The sequence below is a fragment of the Cupressus sempervirens genome, chromosome 5, assembly GCF_028749045.1.
Source record: "Cupressus sempervirens isolate cs-2001-9-10 chromosome 5, ASM2874904v1, whole genome shotgun sequence".
NCBI lineage: Eukaryota > Viridiplantae > Streptophyta > Pinopsida > Cupressales > Cupressaceae > Cupressus > Cupressus sempervirens.
The window spans coordinates 341,542,494-341,562,549 of record NC_143122.1 but is presented as its reverse complement, the minus strand read 5'-3'; positions in this window follow the sequence as shown (position 1 = coordinate 341,562,549).

The window sequence follows — 20,056 nt, the reverse complement described above, 5'->3', positions numbered from 1 at the left end:
AAAATGTGATACTTGCGCCGAGGAGTGTGTATGTTTTACAAATGTTTCGATTAGTCACTTCAAACACATTAACACCCTAGATGGTTTTCTACAAGGCTGATAGTTGTTTTAGCTAGGGAGTCCTCAATGTACCAAGGGTATGTGAGGCTCAAATCCATAGATTAAACTGAAAAGATGTCACACAGTCAAGAGGAGCAGTAACCCACTTCTCCTCTTTCACTTCTCAAGGATATAAAGTTCCTTGAGGCTTAGCCCGAGTGAAAAAATCTTGATCTCAAGAGAGGTGTCTTTGGATTCACCTCCCAATCTTTATACTCTGTGGGAACGCTGGAGTTGAGGCCGTCCAAGGCATGATGAAATCCCCAAGCAGGCCTCCTAAAAAGAAACAAGGTTTTGGATCCTAATCTTATGCACCCAAGATGGCCTCGAAAGATGACAAGGGGAGAGAAGACTTGGATGACCTTGGGCTAAAAAACATGCTTGTTCTTTTTACCAACTGACTCTTATGTGTGCTGATCTAGACTTTGCAAGCACTCATGTTTAAGAGACAATGTTCAATTTCAACTTCGAAATGCGCCAACAAAGAAAAATCAAGCGAAGAATGAATACAAGAAGAAGAGTTAGGGTCAACAAAAAAGTAAACCCGTGCACCCGGAGGCCCTCCATGTCAAGTATCGATTAATTTCCTTTAAAGCATTCAAGAGTTGGTGTGATTTTGTTTTAAGCCCAAAGCAAAGATGTGTGAGACTCGATTTGTCAAGCGCGCGCCCGGAGGCCTTCCACATCAATAGTTGTTCAATTTTAGTGCCCAAACTTGAAGTGTGATTGATTTAATCTAGAGTTTTGGTCATTTAAAAATTTTGATAAAGTTAAAGCAAACGTTCAAAGACCAAGTGAGTGAGTTAGATTGTGAAACATTTAACACCTTTTTCAAGTAGACCCATCCCCATAAATGGTGCTGAGATTGCAACCAATGGTTGAATTGATGGGTGATTAAAAAAGAGGTGAGTCCAAGGAACTACTCAAATTGTTTTTTGCAAATTTGTATTTAACTTAACAAAGTTTCTTAAATGTCCAAAAATCAAACTTTACCTAAATTGCATGTGGAAAAGAGATTTGTTTTGTTCAATTTTAGAAGCTCCAGATGAAGTGTTTGATATTGCAATGGTTAATTGATCCTTGGCATTCAAGATTGGATTTGTTGTTTTAATCATGCATTCAAGGAAAATTTGTTTTTAATCCATGGCATTCAAGAATGTGTTTATCAACATGCATTCAAAGACAAGTGATTAAACATTCAAGTTTTTTCCTTTGAGAATTCAAGATTGAGATTTTGTGTGTTGTTTTAAGAACTTTGAAATGCTTTGTTTTAACCTTAGATCATTCAAGATTTTTTTGGACTCAAAAGTGAAAATGACTCTTTGGACTTTGGTTTTCATTCAAGATTTTGTGTTCTAGTTTGCATATTTTAAGCCCAAAAATGATATTCCTAGATTGTTTTGATGCATGAAAAACCTAAGAAACATTCAAGATTTTGCAACAAGACATTTGTTTGTAACAAATAACAAAGCTTTTAGGACAATTTTTGGCAACCATTTACAACTCTTAGTTTTCATGAGATTTTTAAAAGAACTTTAAAATATTTGCAAATGAGGTTCATTTTATCTTTGATTGATTCTTTGAGTTTGATTTAGATTTTAGTGTGCACTTAGTGTTGATTTTGAACCTTTTGAAATGGAAACTTGAAGTTCTTTTTAAATTTCAAAAAATGAAGTGTTCCTAACTTTGCATGAATGCATCTAAAACCTTGATGTTGCAAGGATGCAAATGATTGAATTGGTTTAGTTTCACTTGTTAAAAGGCCTTTTTTTTTTTTTTTTGCAAATTTTTAGTTTTTAATGGATTTAAGTATGATTTAGGGGTTCATTTTAAGCACTAAAAAGAAGTGTGTATGATTTTTCTTCCTTCAAAAAAAAAGGCCAAGATCTCCCACAAGAAGAAGAAGAAGAAGTAGATGGAATAAGAAGAATATAGACAAGAAGAGGAAGAAGAATTCCAAGTGCTTTGTCCACCTATAAGCTTGAAAAATCTGCAAACACTATGAGATAGATTATGAGTTCTTTTGTCTTTTTCATGCTCATGTGGACCTACAAAACTAATTTATACAATCCTACCAATCACAAAAACAAACAAAATTAGCCAAAATTAGCAAATGACATACAAAACTTGACTAAAAAAGCTAATGAAGATGACCCATGCGGGGTCCCATCGAGCGTGCCAAAATTTATATGAGCAATGTTAGTATGCTAATAGAAACCAAATTTAAATAAAGCTTCTACAAACTAAACAAAATTCATAAACTTCAAGATAGACTAAGATGAGCTCTCAATTGAGAATATGATCCATAAATGGGCTCTCTCAATAAGAAGCTCTCTCGTTGAGTGGCTTTGTCTAAATAGATAGGATGTATGCTCAAGCTTATGCTTCAAAAAGGGCTTCAAATGGAATTGGAATTTGGGTGTGGGTGTATGGTTTTGATGTAAAATGGCATTATGACTTTACTTCATGGATTGTGTTGTTTTGCAAAGGGGAAGGATCCAATTTATAGGCAAGAGGCTTGAGGGTTTGAGGGCTAAGATGCAAGGATGGGGAAAAGCTTATGGAGGGCTCAGATTGCATGAGAGGAGAGCACATGGATTGTGCTTCCTTACAGCCAATCAAGGAGTGACACATGTCACAGGGTGAGAGGATAGAGGAAAGGGGAACGATGAGTCAACAAAGGAGGCTCAAGGGATAAAATCTTCATAAAGACCCTCATAATGGCTTGTAAGAGCAATGAAAGGGCTTTGGAAGAGTCATTTATGGCCTAGTGGGCTTCATAAAGTTTTATGGTTGGGATATTTTGAGGGAGATGAGACGAATTTCAACTTGGGCTTGATTAGGAAGGTTTTAAGCCTGCTTAGGCTTGTGCAAATGATTAGAGGATGGATTAGGATGGTTTAGGATTAGCTTAGGGATAGGCAAGCAGATGGCATTTAATGAGGGTGGGTGAAGGAGGAGATATTTGTTAACTTTGGCTTGGGTTAATAAGTCTTAACCCATTTGTAGGGAATGTGACAAGGTTAGGAGGGGATTAGGATTAGGTTTAAAGACATCTTCTAGAAGAGTCTAGACTTTGGATGAGGATAAAGACTTTCTAGAATAGTCTAGAACTTCCTAGGATGAGGATGAAGACTTTCTAGAAGAGTCTAGAACTTCTTAGGATGAGGATAAATTAGATTTTTAAGAAATAAATAAAGTTTTATTTATTTCAAGGGTTTGGGTTGAGGAGATATTTATTAAAACTTTTTTAATAAACATGAGGATTAATATTTAATCTTAATTAAATATTTTGAGTTGGGATTAGGGGTAGGAAATGATGGGATTAGCCTTTAATCAAAATTAAAGAAGGATTAGAAGATTTTGGAAGAGGTTAGTGGTCTTAAGAAAATTGGCCAAGTTTTGGGCAAAAAATAAATTTTTAATTTATTTTTGGTTTTTTGGTCAATTTATTAATTAAATAATTAATAAATAAGGAAATAATGTTTAAATAAGATTTAAAAATTTTTGGGAGGGATTTAATGGCATAAAAATAAATAAATTAATTAATAAATGATGATGTCATTAGGGACTTTTCAGAAAATAAAAATACTTTATTTTCTAAAGGTTTTTAGGTGTCTACACGTGTTACCTATATTTTGAGTTATCAAGATGCTACCCTACCAAAAACATATCTAGGCCTCCCTCTCACTCTAATGGATGTCACTCAACAACTGTAAAAATCTATCATTGAGAGGTTATAGAAGAAGCTTGTGATATGGAAAGGGAAAGTTCTTAGCAATGATAGCAAACTTCAGCTCTTTATTGCCTCTCTACAAGGTATCCCAATCTATTTTCTCTAATTATTTAAAATCTCTAATTCTATAGCAATGATCTTGGAGATGATCCAAAAAAATTTCCTTTGGACTACCTTAGAGGAGAAAGCCATGATTAGCCTTGTAAATTGGGACACTGTGTGCAAACCCAAATCCTTGGGTGGTTTGGGTGAACTAGAAAGGTGGGGGGTCTAAATAAGGCCATCCTCATTAAAATTAGTTAGTGTATGAAAAAAGACTCAAGGAGATGGCATCATACTATGAAGGCCAAGTACTTTTACAACTCCTCCCTCACCTATCTTCTATTTGATAGTGACCTCCCTCAAGGCTCCAAGATCTGAAATAATGTGATTACAAACTTTATTTCTCTTCATCATGGTTTTAGGTGGTTAGTGAACAAAGAGGACACAATCATTTTTGAGGAGGATAATTTGATGGGAGGAAAGCCTCTTTTTTTTTTAAAGTATTGCCATATTATCAATATTTCAAAGGACCATTTTAGGTTGTTGGTTAGAGACCATATCTCCCCTCTACATTCTTGGAAATCCCTAAATGATTTGAAGTGGTCTCCCTAGGACTTTGAGCTAGTGAAGGAAATCCATTAGGCAGTTAATTATTTCAAAATCCCTATGTTCCTCACTTATGATAGGTTTATTTTTTATATATGATAATTGGGGGATTTCTCTATCTATTGGACTCCTATCTTCTTCTCATTGGCTTAGAGGATATCGCCTTTTGCAAGATGAATATCTGGACCTAATAACTAACACCCAAAATTAACTTCTTAGGGAATACTATGCATGAGAAAATTTTGAAAATGGGTAATTTAAGAAGAAGTTATTAGTTTCACAATAAATTTATATGTTTCAAGAAGGAAGAGGAGGATATCTATCACCTATTTGTCTCATGCCCCTTTTTCATAAATGTGCACTTTCATCTTGAATAACTTCTATCTCTCATGGATCTTAGTGGGAGTGTTCATCAACTTGTGTTGGTTAAGATCCAACTCTGCTAATCCTCTCACTCAACTTTTATGGAAATTGATCCCCTATGCATTTTCTATAACATGTGGAAGAAAGGAATAATTAGATCTTTAGAGATATGGAGAACTTTGTGTTTTTGGTGGAACTCATGATCATTAAATTTCTAGAGGAAAATGTTGTTGTTTCTAGTTGGAAAAATCCCCCCAATGCTCCCTCCCTAAGGGACTTCCATGTGGCTTCAAAGTGGTTTCTCCTTGATTCTTTCCTCAACTATGATAATTCAAAGAAAATTTCTAGGTAAAATACTAAGTAGGTTGACTTTCCCCTCAATTAGCTCAAGCTCAAGGGTATGTGCAAGATCATGGTGTGTCAAAAAGTGGTGATGTGAAAAAAGTGGAGTTTGAAAATATCTAAAAGAATTTCAAAATTTGCTCTAACTTTTTTCCACCCATCTTGATACCAAGGATAAAAAGTTAGGACCAAGCCTTTTTGGGTATCCAATCATTAATCGAGTATCTAATTTCATATTAGATGCTTGATATTATATCAGGTATCTAATATGAAATTAGATACCCAAAACCTATTGTGACATAGATTTAAAAAAACCTTGAGAGCTCTTTTTACATTGCATTTTTTTGTTTGATTGTTGAGCTCCATTTAGGTATCAAATTTTTGAATGGGTATTAGATAAGGGTAATTTTTAAAGTATTTTTAATGTTTTGAATGAATATTATTATAAATTTGTTATTTTAAATTAAATTTGTTAAAAATTAGTTTTTTTTAATAGAAATTGTTGAAATTTAGGTTGTTTTTAATAGAAATTATGTTCTACATATCAATAGGTATGGCTGACCCAAATGATGATATCGAGGCAAGAAACAATGTTCCTCATAACCCTCCTTGAATTGAAGATTTGATATTTGAAAATCTTGTTGAACTGAGGGTTTTGTGAACCAAATATAAAACTATACCCACATTGGATCCCATTTTATCCACATTAAACACTATAGTGGATTATATTGAAACACTTACCAATGAACAAAATGTTGCTCTTCACAAGTGTGACCAAATGCATACCATTTTTGATGATGGATTGGACTATGATGAGGTTGTGGCCCTAAATATAACTAAGATGATATAGTTAGCCTCTTTGTAGATCCAAAACCTGGTAAACAAGTAGAATGCACAAAGCCCAAACTATCAATTAAATGGTGCACAAATGAGGCTATGCATGCAAACTTTTTGGATTGTTAGTGGATGGGTTTTGACATCCCTCCACACAAAAATTTATAGGTTCCATTCTATTTCATTAAAAAATTGTATGCCAAATTTGTGTTGCACCTTAAGGTGAACTATTGGAGCATGACACCCAACATGGGTGTAGGAGATGGAGCTCCTCAAAATAGACCCTTTTCTGAGTAGAAGAAAGCTCACACTTTTGTCCCCTACTAATGTCTCCCCCCTCCTCAAGTATGGTATCCTGATATCATTATAGAGGCTAGCTCTTAGACTATTAGATCTATCCATAGATTAAGTAGCTATTGATATCCTAGGCTAGGTCAGTGTTGCCTCCTTGTGTTGATGATGGGGTGAGCTCATCATCGGTGAGCTCATCACATGTTTGTGTGCCCCATAATTGCATAATGTGTAACAATATTTTTTTGGGTCCCATAGGTGATCTTTTTGAGTATCAGTTTGTATTTGAGGAGGATACACCAGATGCATGTACAAAGGCTACACACCCTAACATGAGAGAGGAGGAGCATGCAGAGACATGGAATCCTTCTATGTCAAAACGTGTATACATTTTTTTGTTATTACATATGCAATTTAAAGTTAATCTTTATAATAGAGTAATTCTAATTTTTAATTCATAATGACTTATACATGTATGTGATCTTCATTCATGTTTAGTTGATGATTGAGGAGGAGCTCAGATAGGTTGATAATGTCATGCTCTTAGCTATTTCATTTGGTCTTCAAACACTTACAGTACATCATGTTGAGTTCTTATTGATTTTTCTATTTGATATTGGAGCATATATGATTTAATCTTTCTTTTCTCTTATAGGTATCACCTATCAATGGGGGATAGAGTTCAGGGGATGAGGCACAACCCATTGACAAGAGAAAGGTAATTAGGTGCTTTTAAAGTGATTAAATATCAATGCATTCTTGTAAAAAAAAAATTGGTAAAGAAATTTTATTACATTCTTTATTGTATAGGGTGTGGCTACTGGTGATGAGTCTAGGCAGATTCCATGTCATAGACCCTCTAGCATTTCCCTTCGTAGTAAGAGCCCCATCATATGCATAAGTATCATTTATTTTTATTTTTCTTATTTTCATAAATAAATTCAAAACTAATTTCCATTATATTAACAACTTGTATTTTTTATCTCATAGGAAACACCTAGTGCACAAGAGGTTGAATGATAGAGTTTTATATCTTTGCTAATGCAGCCATTATATCCAAAGGAGGAGTTGATAAAGGTAAGTTGTAGTTTTAATTCTTGATTATATGTTATAAATTTATCATGCTATGAATTATAACATTATAGTTTAAGTTGTAGATTCATTTAACAAACATACTTGAACATACTCAGGCCACAATCAATGAGGTTCACGCATTGCCAAGGACATATGAAAGGACTCCTTACTAGAATAGGAGGTCAACAAGAGAGGCATTTATGATTAAATTTTAACACTATAAATCTTCATTAAAAAAGGATCATTATGCATTTGATTAATTCAATGTTAGATACATAAAATTTCATATAAATTTAGTAGTCTAACTTTGGGTTTTTCTTTTTTGCTTATGTAGGAGGCATCTGATCCACCTATTGCAATGAAGAGGCTACATTTTGATCATCCACCACTAGCATAGGATAGTATATTTGTCATAGGAAGCATCATGAGACATTTTGAGATGACATATTCCACATTGTATATAGAAACATTGATATTATACACATTTCGATAGCATGATCAGCCACATTTTGTATATGGATCTATGTATTTTGATACATATTGCATAATTTATCTATGGATACATGAACTTTTATATATATTCATGTAATTTTTCTATGGATACATGTATTTTGATATATATTTTTGTCATTTATGTGCACAATGATATACATATTAATTTAGTATAGTATTGTTCAATTTATCATGGATAATGTGTATTGTTCATGTTTATGGAATATCATTATTTTTTTACATTCAAATCAAATGCACTAATTTGTGAATAAAATTTTAACAACCTTTATTATCAAATTTTGATGCAATGTTTAATTTGAAATGTTATCATCTATGCTTAATTGAAAATAATATCTACAATCCCTTAAGATGCCATTATGGTTCACCTACCCAAATGCAATTAGAGAACCTTAAAAATGAGATATGTTATTGCAGGCCTCAACATGACTATCCTATAGAATTCAACATTTCATTGATAGCCCCTATGATCTCTGAGTTACAACCCTTGGAAGATTGACCTTGAAATGCACTTAGAGCACCTTGGAGACTCTTTGGTATGGGGTGGCTAAAAATGATAGAGGCTCTTGATGGATAGAACAAGGGTGTCACTAGGGTTCACCCTCCTATCCAAAGCTAATGGCTCTAATGATTTGATGCCAAGATTAGTGGTTTCAAAGTTATGTTGTGATGCACATATGAATTGAGGAACACTAAGAGCTTTGGCATTGAGTGAGATCACTGTGCCAAATCCAAATAGAATGCAATCTTTCAAAAATCAAATAGTTTATTGTAGACCTTAACATGACCATCCTATAGCATTTGATGTTTCATCGATAGCCCCCACAAGCTCTAAGTTATGAACCTTGGAATATTGACCTCAAAATGAACTTAGAGCACCTTGGAGACTCTTCAGTATAGGGTGGTCATGATTGATGGAGGCTCTCCATGACTAGAAAAAGGGTGTCAATAGGGTTCAACTACCCATCTGGAGCTGATGGCACTAACGATTTGATGCCAAGATCAATTGATTTTAAAGTTATGTTGTGATGAACCTATGAACTGAGGCACATTGTGAGTTTTGGCATTGAGTGAGATCACTATGTTGAATCCTAATGAAATGTGATCTCTCAAAAATGAGATATTTTATTTTATACATCAGCATGACCATCCTATAGCATTCAATGTTGCATTGATAGCCCCCATGAGCTCTAAGTTATGACCCTAGGAAGATCAACCTCGAAATGCACTTAGAGCACCTTGGAGACTCTTCAGTACAGGTGGTCGTAAATGATGGAGGCTCTCCATAGCTAGAACAAGGGTGTCACTAGGGTTCAACCACCCATCTAAAGCTAATGGTGCTAAATATTTGATGCCAAGATTAGTAGTTTCAAATTTATGCTTTGATACACCTATGAACTAAGGCACACTGTGAGTTTTGGCATCGAGCGAGATCGCTATGCCAAATCCAAATGGAATGTGATCTCTCAAAATTGAGATATTTTATTGTAGGTCATGACATGGCCATCCTATCTCATTTAATTTTTCATTGATAGCCCCCATGAGTTCTTTATTATGACCCTTGAAAGATCGACCTTGAAATGCACTAAGAGCACCTTGGAGACTCTTTAATACAGGATAGTTGCAAACAATGGACACTCTCTGTAGCTAGAACAAGGGTGTCAGTGGGGGTTAACCACCCATATAGAGCTAATGGAACTAATGATTTGATGCCAATATCAGTGGTTTCAAAGTGACATTGTGATGCACATATGAACTAAGGCACACTATGAGTTATGGCATCGAGCGAGATCATTGTGCCAAACCCAAACAAAATGTGATCTCTCAAAAATGAGATAGGTTATTGTAGGCCTTTGCATGACCATCTTGTATCATTTGACATTTCATTGATAGCCCCCACAAGTTCTAAGTTACAACCTTGGGAAGATCAACCTCAAAATGCACTTAGAGCACCTTGGAGACTCTTCGGTATGGGGTATCCGAGAATGATGGAGGTTCTTCATGGTTGGAACAAGGATGTCACTAGGATTCACCCACCAATCTAAAGCTAATGACACTAATGATTCAATGCCAAGATCAATAGTTTTAGAGTTATGTTGTGATGCACCTATGAACTAAGGCACACTATGAGTTTTGGCATTGAGTGTGATCACTTGTTGAATCTAAATAGAATGTGATATCTCAAAAATGAGATAGGTCATTATAGGCCTTGGCATGACCATCTTGTAACATTCAACATTTCATCGATAGCCCCCATGAGCTTTGAATTATGACCTTAGGAAGATCAACCTCAAACCACGCTTAAAGAACCTTGGAGACTCTTCAGTATGGGGTGATCACAAATGATGGAGGCTCTCCATAGTCAAAAAAAGAGTGTCACTACAGTTAACCCATCCATATGAAGCTAATGGATCTAATGATTTGATGCCATGTTCAGTGATTTCAAAGTTACATTGTGATGCACCTATGAACTAAGGCACACTACGAGTTGTGGCATTGAGCGAGATCAATGTATCGAATCCAAATAGAATGTGATCTCTCAAAAATTAGATAGGTTATTATAGGCCTTGGAGAACCATCCTATAGCATTCAACATTTTATCAATAGCCCCCATGAGCTCCAAGTTACAACCCTGGGAAGATTGACCTTAAAAAACACTTAGAGCACCTTGGAGACTCTTAGGTATAGGGTAGTCGTGAATGATGGAAACTCACCATAGCCAAAATAAGGGTGTCACTAGGGATAGTATTAAGTAAAAACATTATTTTTTACCTCTGTCAAGTTTTTTGCATTGGTCACAATGCAATTTTGGTATTAGTATCTATTACTAAAATCATCTTTTTTAGGTCCCTGCACATAAATTGCATTAAGTAAAATCATCTTTATTTCTTACATTAAATCAGCAAATTTACATTTACATTATCTCAAGTGTTTCATCATTATTACATTAATGCACAATTATCAAAAATCATAGTGTCAAAAATAGAATAGATTTTTCTTCATTTTGCTCCTTATTTAGTTTTTTATCTTCATGCATGGTTACTCTTCATGATGTACCTACATTCCTATATCATAAAAAATATTAGTATCTTATTGTATTAAATAAGAAAATCATTGGTTTATTGAATCAGTATGAACAAACTAACATAAGAAGTAAAGTACCTAGTTGAGTGTTCCAATAGGGTCCTCTCTCTATTTTAGGGTCTCCAATAGGGCTTCATGATCAAAATTAGTAATAGTAAAATGTTATTTTACTTTTGGTCCTCCTTGATGCTTCAACAACTTCAAATTTGTTTCTCTAATAAGATACAAATATATGAGAATTCATTTGTGCTTCTAAAAGTCTTTGAATGTAGGAATTCCATTCCTTCTAATCATGTATGTTCACAGCCATATTCTAGCAACAACCACTGAACTAATAAGATATGTGAATCCATCATAATCTGTGATTGGTTGTGCAAGATTTTGTTTACCTCTTACACAACATGCTAACCAATAATTCAATTTCTCATAATTTCCTTGTGGTGCAACTAATGCAAAGACATGTCCTAGCTGATAGGTGGTTATGCTTAAGTGAACTTTCCATGTCATCATTAGACAATGGAGTAAGATAATGTGGAGCCCATGTGTCCACCCACTCACTCAACTCATAGTGATTCCAATCACACTAAAAAAATCTAGGACAAGAGAAAGCTAGTTGTCATGTCCAAATGGTACATGTACTAGAATTAGAGCTCCAGAATGAATGCATTTTTTATGAGTCTCTTACTATAGAATGATATGATCTATAACCTATGGAGCCTTCCTCAACCAACCAAATAACCTACATACTACTGAATAAAGAGTCCCCCCCTTGTGATAATACTCAACTACACCAATCAAAAATGCTATGAACATCAAGAAGCTCTACTCCTAAAATCTTTAATTGCTCCTTAACTAGAGCTCTCTTCACATATACCCAAATCCATCATGCTCCCCTTTCCCATGGGTAGACTCAAAAATACTCCAAATATGAGGCAACCCCCTCTTTGGGTGCACCCTACACAACCAATAAAACATGCAAGCATTCATCAATTGACCTATGCAATTATTTGACCAAATGATATGTCTATAAATAGCAATGTCATGCTCCTATAAGAGATCAAAATAATTCTTGAAACAATGTTGCACAAACTCGTGAAAGTAAGATCTATCATCACTCATATAAAATGGTACAATCTCTAATAATATTCTAATTATCTCCCACACTATAAAAGGTATGTCTATATGTTATGTGGACAAAAATAGCAATCTGAATGGAGTTTTAATATAGAGATTGTGTCTCACTTTGAGGCTGCAATGTGTAGTTCTCAGCAAAGTCAAAACTGATATAATAATTCCAATAGGAAAAGTCTCCTTACACATTAAAAATTGTTGATTGAACCACTAATACCTATGACTATGTCTTGCATACATGTAGAAAATATTTATCTTGAACTCTAAAATAAAACTAGCCATACTAATTTCTTTTGCAACCAATTCATATCTAGAGCCCTCATCCCCACTCTTCAATGTGTATTTCACCACTTCATATACCATTATTTTTACTATTGTCTTCCCAAGATTGTGTTCGCAATCCTCATGGAAATATTTTTCAAACTTGGATAAGCCACCATATTTTGAACACTTCTCATTTAAGAAAAAATTTCTTTAAAAGAAACAACCATCAACTCTATGACATAAAAATTGATCTAGCAAGTCTCTTGATGATTTTGGAAGCACACTAGCACCACATTTCTCCAACATTTCTTTACTCTACAAAGTTGAATAGATGGAGCATAATAGTTCATAGTGCATAGAAAACTCAACATGATATTTACAACAACATGTATTTCAAATTTTAAGTGGCACACAATAAAATGGCTTCAAAGATTCAAAATCGCTTTGTGATATATGCAGTATTAGATGACTCTCTCTAAATTCTTTGAATAATATAGTTTGACTTACCTCCAAATAATGTTTAGGATGTAGCATGTGGTCCTTGATGCTAATTCTCAACTTCAACACATCTTTAGCATTAGATGATACTCTTGAGCTAGATTTCCAAAACTATGTAATTTCTTCCTTCACATCATCAGATAGCTTCTTATCAAAATGTGGAAGTCTCCCACCAAAAGCCCATGTTTCATTTTGAAGAGGATCATCAATTCTCTCTTGTTTACTAAGTGCTCTTCTCAAAGTAGTAGAATTTAGGTTCAATTCAATACTTGTTTGTCTCATATATCTACCCTTTCTCAAATGATGACTTGTCAAAGAGGTTGTAATAACCCTTCGAACAGCTCTCTTATCCTTCTCCCTACTATTTTTCCCAATGCTATTGAGAGCACTAAAAAAATTCTTCACAATAATGGCATTTCTTTCCAATTGTTTATTCACACAAATCTTCAATTTGGAAAGCATGTGTCTCATCTTTTGCATCTTTAATAAGTGCATAAAAATTTGACATTGCTGCACTGCTATCTTGTTATTGAAAAACATCTTGTATAGTCTTGAAGCCCATAACCGAATAGTTCTTTGTGATTTTTTCTTTTCCAAATTGGTAATAATCATTTCATCAATTTCAATTATCCATTTTGGTGTTCTATTATTTCACCTTTGATCGATACATCACCAACTTAACTCACATTTAACATACCTTATCTCATCCTTTGGTGATTTACCTTGTCCCTTTTCCTATATGCTGCAATGTCTTCATTCGATACCTTCTTTTTGCATTTAGCTTTTTGACGACAACTACTCCCTATTCAAAAAACAATATCAGACACCTAATGATACATTATAAAACTTTTTTCGATTGTATGGGTCCCAACAAATAATTTTTCTACAAATCTATGAAAATGGCCCCCAAAAAATGTGATTGTTGAGTCTATGGTGATAGAATATTTTGGAAAAAGTATGCCAGTATTTTGAGTACCCGATCACATATCGAGTAGCCAATCCCAAATTAGATACCCAATATGATATTGGGTACCCAAAATGGATGCCCAAATTTTGGAAAAGGTATGCTAGTATTTTGGGTGCCTGATCACATATCAGGTATCCAATCCCAAATAAAATACCCACTATGATATTGAGTACCCAAAATGGATACCCAAATTTTGGAGGGAAGTCAAAATTGGCAAGTGTAGGCAATGTGAACAAATTTGTACACTATTATATAATAGTATTTTATTAAATATAATATTTATATATAATAATTATTATGATTATTATTATTAAATATAATATAGTAATATATATTATTATTGTTATTATTATTATTATTATGACCAATAAATGTAATATATTAATATATATGATTATTATTATATTTAATAGAATATTATATATGATTCAATCAAACGTGTTGAAAGGGGTCATATGATAACCTATGATCCCTTTCAATGCATTTCATGACAACATATATCCCTAGGGGTCTTAGGAACCCTGGGGACCTATTTGGTTGGTTTGAATGCATCAAAAGGGGTCATAGGTGTTGATGCATTTCATGACAATATATGCCCCTAGGGGCCCTAGGATCCCTAGGAAACGATTTGGTTGGTTCAAATGTGTCAAAAGGAGTCATTGGTTATCATATGACCCCTTTTGACACATTTGAAGACAACATATCTCCCTTAGGGCCTTATGACCCCTAAGGACCTATTTGGTTGGTTTGAATTTGTCAAAAGGGGTCATAGGATAACTTATGACCCCTTTGGGAAGATTTAATGACAACATATATCCCTAGGGACCTATTTGGTTGGTTCAAATGTGTCAAAAACCTATGACCCCTTAGGGGCCATAGGACCCCTAGGGACCTATTTAGTTGATTCAAATATATCAAAAGGGGTTATAGGTTGATGCATTTCATGACAACATTATGTCCCTAGGGACCTATTTGGTTGGTTTGAATGCGTTCAAAGGGGTCATAGGTTATCCCATGACCCCTTTCAATGCATTTCATGATGACATATGTTCCTAGGGGCCCTAGGACCCCTCGAGACCTATTTGGTTAGTTTGAATGCATTGAAAGGGGTCATAAGATTTCAACGCATTTCATGACAACTTATGTTTGAAGGAGCCCTAGGCCCCCCTAGGGACCTATTTGGTTGGTTTGACTAGGTGGAAAGAAGTCATATTTTAACCTATGACCCTTTTTGATGCATTTCATGACATATGTGTGTTGAACCCTTTTGATGCATTTCATAACAAAATATGTCCCTAGGGGACCTAGGACCCCTAGGGACCTATTTGGTTTGTTCAAATGTGTCAAAAGCATCATAGGATAACCTATGACCCATTTCAATGCATTTCATGAAAACATATGTCCCTAGGGGCCTAGATCCCCTAAGGATCTATTTGGTTGGTTCAAAAGCATTGCAAGGGGTCATGTGTTAACCTATGACACCTTTTGATGCATTTCATGACAACATATGTCTCTAAGGGCCCTAAGAACCCTAGCAACCTATTTTTTAGGTTCCAATGCATCGAAAGGTCTCATAGGATAACCTATGACCCCTTTCGGTGCATTTCATGACAACATATGTCCCTAGGGCCCCTAGGACCCCTAGGGACCTATGACCCCTTTTGATGCATTTCATAACAACTTATGTCCTTAGGGGACCTAGGACACCTAGGGACCTATTTGGTTGGTTCAAATGTGTCAAAAGGCATCATAGGATAACCTATGACCCATTTCAATGCATTTCATGACAACATATGTCCCTAGGGGCCTAGGACCCCTAAGGATCTATTTGGTTGATTTGAAAGTGTTGAAAGGGGTCATGTGTTAACCTATGACCCCTTTTAATGCATTTCATGACAACATATGTCCCTAGGGGCCCTAAGACCCCTAGGGACCTATTTTTAAGGTTCCAATGTGTTGAAAGGGGTCATAGGATAACCTATGACCTCTTTCGATGAATTTCATGATAAAATATGTCCTTAGGGCCCCTAGGACCCCTAGGGACAAATGTGTCGAAAGGCATCATAGGTTATCCTGTGACCGCTTTCAACTCGTTTCATGATAACATATGTCCCTAGGAGCCCTAGGATCCCTAGGGACCTATTTGTTTGGTTTGAATGCTTATGATCACTTTTAATGAATTCAAACCAACCAAATTTGGTTGGTTCAAATGCGTATGATCACTTTTGATGCATTCGAACCAACCAAATAAGTCCCTAAGGGTCCTAGGGCCCCTAGGGATATTCAAACCAACCAAATAGGACCCTAGGAGTCCTAGGGCCCCTAGGGACATGTCCCTAGGGGCTCTAGAACCCCTAGGGACCTATTTGGCTAGTTTGAATGTGTTGAAAAGGGTCATATGTTAACCTATGACCCCTTTCGATGCATTTCATGACAATATTATATTTAATAATAATAATAATCATATAATATTGCTATATATATTGAATTATTATTATTATTATCTATATATTACTATATTATATTTAGTTATAATAATAAAATTAATAATCATAATCATAATCATATATAATAATAATAGTTAATAATAATAATGCCCACACTTCCCAAATTTTGGTTTCCCTCCAAAGTTTCCAAAAGTTGGGTTGTGCTATGAATGTTTGAAAGAATTTTGGCCACCACTTTTCGAGTACCTAATTTCATATCAAGTACCTAATCTATTATTGGGTACCCGATTAGACTTAGTATTTACCAAACCTACTTGGTGAACTCAAAAAATGTGTTTGAGAAAGGTTTCACTAACATTCATACTTCAATAAAATGAAAAGGGTTTTTCTATAACACTCAAGATTCTATCGATATAATTGCTATCAAATTTTGATATTTATTAGTTAATTTTTAATGAAGATGTCTATAAAGTGTTGATTGACATATTGATTGAAAAATAGCAATAAATTTCAAATGGTATAACATTCTTGAAATTCAAAAGTTGCATCACATTCCATGCCTCACCTAGTATAAGGGGAAAAAATAATTTGGTAAATTTTTCAATTAGTTAAGGTGGTTAGACATGAGAATTTCTTTATTCTAGAAAAGTTAGAGTAGAAAATTCATATTTAATTATCTATTTGGAATAAAAATACACAAAAATATGTTTCACATCTAGCCACGAGTCTAAATTTTTTAATCTACAAATATACTTAAAAATATAATTATTTGATTTTGATTAAGCTGGTCAGACATACACCTACTTTTTATTTTCGCCCTGAAATTTTTGTAGTACTACATTAAAATCCAAAATTTTGACAAATAAAACTATTTTTTCTCTAGATAAAGCCTAGTAGTTTAGAAATTAAATTTAATTTCCTACAAATTCTTTTCTTAAATTTTTTTTATATCAAGCCCATAACTACTTTAAAATTATGTGTCAAGTTAACATAACTCTTATTTACTAGTTTTTCACTGTCAGTAAAGGCCATAGTTTGGTTGATCATGATCTTGCACATACCCTCAAGTTTGACATTCATGCTAAAGATGAGGTGGTTATTGAAGTTGGGATTGTAATTGATGGAAGAGGGAATTTCAGCTTGGCTTTCTTTGGAAACTTTTTCTCCAATTATAGCAATATGGTAGAGGTTTTATCCCTTTATTGGTGTCTCAAGTTAGCTACCTTCACCTAGAGGCATAAGATATGGGTGGAAGGAGATTCCAAGATTATGGTTGATGATGTCAATCATGGTAGATTATGGGCTACTACATTTCTAGTGTGTTACACGTACATAGAAGGTAATAATGTAGTGGATATGCTTGCATGGCTAAGCATTTGGATTGAAGAAGTGAGGTGTTGGAGACAAAGATCTTCCCTTCTAGGGAAAATTCAAACTCTCATTGAGAATTAAATTCCAACTAACATGTCTTATGATGATTAATTTACATTATTTTTTCAGCTGGCTCTTTGGTGTTGGCATTCTTTCAGTATAATATTATGATTTTTAATTTAGTATTTTCAATTCTTGGGATTACCATGGTATTATTATAAGTGTGATTTGGTGAACATTTGGAGAGTTTCTATTAAGTGCACTCCAAGATGTCATCTTACTTGTGACATATAAGTTCCTATTTTCTCTTTTATGCTTGATTTAAAAAATAACTCGGTTACATATGGTTTAATTGGAAATAATCCTCACATGTGCCTTTCTAGCACCACCATATGAATATTTCCTATCCTAATTTGAGAAATTATTTTTAGGAAATGGTTTATTGTAGAGGATTTCATTTGAATAACTTCAATGACCTATGCTTAATTTTTACATTTTGTACCTCTATAATTTCTACCCTGTTGTTTATCTCTAAAGGTATTTTTTCCCTAACTTCATGCTATAGGACTTGCAAGATTCTACATCAAATATGGATATGGGTGGTGAAATAGTAAGGATGAAACCCAAAAAAATTGAAGATGAGTAGAATCAAAGCTATTGTTCCTGGATAACCATTTTTGAGGATGGGGTTCTTCCTTTCATGGAAGCCATGAAAGGACATGATGAAATTTATTCAATGCATCTTGTGAATATCTAGAAGGATAGGAAAAATTCCATTGATGGTATCACCTTCATAATTAATTAAAGGGTTATTTCTTAAGCCATGAGAGTGTCTATAGAGGGTAGAAAATGGAAAAGGGTCACTAAAGTCTTAGAAAAAACCAACTAAAAAAGGTCCTTCAAGACCAATGAGGAATTGGTTTGGCTACATTGCAGCTTTCATAGAGAAAAGATTTTGGTGACTTGGAACGATGATTTTTTTTATTATCATGAAGTGCCTTACACAGAGATAGTTTTGGGTGAGATACTACTATCATTTTCCTTCACTAAATCATTTTTTTTATCATGATGAGATTTATCTTTTGTTCTTTTTATTACAACATCTTGAAGCCTTAGTTATGGAGGTTAGAAGGTGTAGGGAAGAGGGTAAAATCTTTGTTATGTTTCACTAGGGCCTGATTTCCTACCTTAGAAAATTCTACCCTACTTTGTGTCTTGTCTGAAATATCATCTTGTTACCTCCTCACGTTCCTAATACAAATATTGTCACTATTTTTTCCTTCATTAACCCTTCCCCTCAAGTTTCTTAGTATTAACTATCTTCGATTGATAAAAATAACTAACACATCCCTATCATGTATTTCTCCAAGAAGAAACCAAAGTTTTAACTCTTTGTTGATTTGGGAGACCCTATGATGGAGTTATATAAAGGTTTAGGTACTCTGACAAAATTATTTCTAACACTCGAAAGAATAAAATGGTGGATAGATAGCTTAGTCCAGAGAAGGTGGATTTAGAGTCTAAGTATAAGGAAAGAGAGAAGAGTTAAAGTAGGACCAAAAAATTAGAAAGCTACAAGGGAGAATTATTTTGAGGAGGAGGAATATTGTTCAAAATGGGAGAGGGCCATAACCTCCCTAGTGATGAATGCTTCAACTATAAGAAGAGAGATCACTCATGTTTTGCTAGTTTTAAAATGGAAATAATGGACCTTGCCCCTAAAATAGGTGTTAAGGGTTTGCAGGATGTCCCCCTCCTTTCTCCATATGATGTCTAACTCATCCCCTACCTAAATAGGCTTATAATTTTCCCTCTTGGTTTTGGCACCTTCTCAAGCCTAGCAAAGGTGCCCTCTTAGTTTTTCCATCATCTCGGGTCTACAGTCCATCCTCTGAAAGCATCGATTTTTCTTCAAAATTTTTTTTCTTTGATATCTTATTGAATTTGATGTGAGCTCTACTAGAAATAGGAAATACTATGAAAAGGAGGTGAATAAATATTTCATAAACTTTTTCCCAATTATGGATATCACTAACAATCTTATAACTTGCATATGAAAGTATACTAATTAAGGTAAGAAATAAACACACCCATAAAGTAATGCAACATATAACACCATATTTTTTTATCTAGGATAACCTTGGCCAAAAGAAAACCCCAATGGGGATGGTACCCACAAAATGATCCACTAATCAAAAGTATCTTGTGAAAGATATTGACCATGCTAGGAGTCTATTACATTTGTATGGTGTCTTAGTTCTTGTTAGAGAACTAGTTCTTGTTGGAAGCCTCAACCTTATTAGAATTTGTTATTGAAAATTATAGAAAGTATGAAATATGAGCCCACTTACCACACATGTAATATACAATAGTGATCTTCAATACAAGAGATGTATA